Source organism: Gossypium arboreum, chromosome 12 (assembly GCF_025698485.1).
Source record: "Gossypium arboreum isolate Shixiya-1 chromosome 12, ASM2569848v2, whole genome shotgun sequence".
In the NCBI taxonomy this organism is placed as follows: domain Eukaryota; kingdom Viridiplantae; phylum Streptophyta; class Magnoliopsida; order Malvales; family Malvaceae; genus Gossypium; species Gossypium arboreum.
The window spans coordinates 64,461,067-64,464,006 of record NC_069081.1 but is presented as its reverse complement, the minus strand read 5'-3'; the positions used below and the strand labels follow the sequence as shown (position 1 = coordinate 64,464,006).

The 2,940-nt window shown below is 38.7% G+C and overlaps 1 long non-coding RNA gene across 1 annotated transcript; it reads left to right on the top strand.

Annotated features, from left to right (window-relative positions):
* The first annotated feature begins 643 nt into the window (after positions 1-643).
* Positions 644-1,345, top strand: LOC128285693 (uncharacterized). The gene is made up of 2 exons (XR_008276233.1): positions 644-793; positions 1,062-1,345. It is a non-coding gene; the product is annotated as an uncharacterized LOC128285693 (long non-coding RNA).
* The last annotated feature ends 1,595 nt before the right edge of the window (positions 1,346-2,940 follow it).

Genomic DNA, 2,940 nt, shown 5'->3' with positions numbered 1-2,940 from the left:
CCATATAATGGCGTTTTGGTTCAAAGGTTGAATGATAAATTATAATAAAGTGAGATGATATGAGATGCCGAATGTGATTGCCTAGTAAACATTATTGATAGAAATATTGAATACTTCTACTTGTATTCATTAAGCTCAAGAGCAAAAGGAGCTAAATCCGATAAAGGGAAGGAAAAGTGATCGAATAGCCGTTGAAGCCGTTCGACAACATCCGAGGTAAGTCCTCAAGAAATGACCCTACTCGAATTATGTGAAATGAAATATGGATGTGTAATGATTATTGATTTATGTGTGTATGAGTATTTGAATGATACCCGGGTTAAGTCCCAAGGCGATTATGCTAGTGATATGTTTGTGTTTGAGCCTTAGTAACGAAAATGAAACATGGATGTGTAATGATTATTGATGTATGTGTGTGCATGAGCAATTGAATGATATCCGGCTAAGTCCCAAGACATTTATGCTAGTAATTATATCCGGTTAAGACCAAGGCAATTGTGCTAGCGACTACATCCGGCTAAGACCAAGGCATTCGTGCAAGTTGTTAAATCTGGGCTAATACCAAGGCATTTGTGCAAGTCGTTCTATCCGGCTAAGACCAAGGCATTTGTGCAAGTCGTTCTATCCGGCTAAGACCAAGGCATTTGTGCAAGTCGTTCTATCCGGGCTAAGACCCGAAGGCATTCGTGCATGTGGTTATATCCGGTTGTATTCCGAAGAAGCTTGGGCTGGAGGTGAGCGTTGGTTGCTGTAATAAATTTAATTAGTACGCTCGAAAAGCCCAAAGGATAAGGTATGTTTATTTGTGCATTGGAAAAGTCGATATGTTTGAGTAACATTCGCTCAATCGACTAACGAGTTTTCAGCTATTGAATTGGTTGATATCTTGTGAAAGTATATAATGATGAAGTGTGAAGTAAGTATGATTATGTGAATGTGTATTAATGAAATGATTCATTTGGCTATGTGAATGTAATGCTTTAGTTAAAGCTGATTGTATTGCTTGAGACTTACTAAGCATAAAAATGCTTACCCCGTTGCTTTGGCTCTCTGTCTTATAGATTTTGCTCGTTAGCGATCGGATTCGGGATCATTAAAGTCGAAGTCATCTGCACTATCAAAGCCTCCATTTTGGTATAATTTTGGTTGAACTTTGAAATGGCATGTATAGGACTACCCTATTGTTGAAGGTCATGTACCTTTCGGTTTTGTGTAAACTTGGATAGCCATGCGAAAATGGCTTATATACGTTTTTGGTATGATACTATAATCGTTGTATGTTGATCATTATGGGGTATGGAATTGTTTTGAGAAGATTAGCCATTGGAATGGTTAATCATGATCACACTTTGTGCTATGTATGCAAAGAGGGGCAATTGAATCGTGGAAATCATGAAATAGGTAAAGGTTACCTTGAAAACAGATGCTGGCAGCAGCAGTGGTGTGGTTTTGAAAAAATCACCAAAATTTGTAGGAATGGTATTAAATAGTGAATAAGCTATGAAAATGAACCTTGATGAGTCTACTTTCATATGGAAGAAACGAAACGGTCATAGGAGTTACTTGTTAAGAGATATTAAAGTTATCGTGAGACAGGGCCAGAACGGTTTCTGGGTCCCCTGTTGCAACTTTAAAAATTTACTATAAATTATCCAGAAATAATTAGAAGTCATGCCTTATATTTACAGATTCCATTTTGAGTCTAGTTTCATTAGAAACAAACGGAACCTGTATTAAAGCCCTGTACAGAGAGATATTCAAGTTGTAACGCGCGAAGGTCAGAGCAGTCGATCCCTGTAACATGGGTGACTTTAACTAATAAACTGTACCAATTGGGCCAACCAAAAATTCTAGAAATAAATCCATGGAAGGATATATGAGTCTAAATTCAGGGAAAATTTACGGAATCAGTTTCCGAGTTTTGGACTCGAGATATGATTTTTAAGGCGACAGTTATGCAGTTTTCCAGCCTGTCTGGAAATGCCAAATTGGTCGGTGCTTTAAGAGGACTTGGCTCGTTAACCCCTCGCGTCCGACACCGGCGATGGTCTCGGGTTCGGAGTGTTACAGTTTCCAAGTGAGTGGCATGTATAGGGACTTAGTTATTATGATATGTGCTCTTATGATTTGGTCAAATCTATTGGCTATGTTGAGTTGTTGTATCTAGCCATGAGATGTGGCTTATAATGATTGTGGCTTGTAAGCCTAATTATCCATGCTATGTGCTAATGTTTTGTGATGTGATCATATTTGTTTACTATGATTGATTAGTGTATAGTATTTGTACATGAGGAATGCCTTAGAAGCATTCGAGGTGGTCATGGCCATGGAATAAATGCGTAAAATGGCAATAAGTTGATAATGATTGAACATGAACATTTGTTGAATGAGTAGAGATTAATTGTTGGGTAATAAGTTATAGTTACTTGGTAAAAGTGGTCATCGATATGAAAAGGCTATTGATTGTGAATTGGTATGTCCAATTTGGTGTAACATGAGTAGGTAAGAATCACCTGTATAACAACATGCAAATGCTTTAATTGAGTTTTACTAAAGGGTGATTAACCACTAAATTGATGTTATAATAGGTGCATATGATATGTTTAAGTATGAGAGAGTTTAAGGGTAACAAAAGGTTTGGAAAATAGCATAAATGTTGGCCACATGGGCGGAGACACATCCGTGTGTCTTAGCCAGTCTGGAGGATACGGCCTGAAGACATGGGAATGTGTCCAGGGCGTGTGAAGTCTGCACTTAAATCGCGAGAATTTAATTCATCACACGGCCTAGCACACGGGCATATGGCTTGGCCGTATGGTTCATTTTGTTTACTGACGTCATAAATAGAGAGTTACAAGGCCTGAGGACACAGGCGTGTCAAGGGCACACGGGCGTGTCATTGTCTCCAGACGGGCGTGTGACCCTGTTTCATGGAAAAGT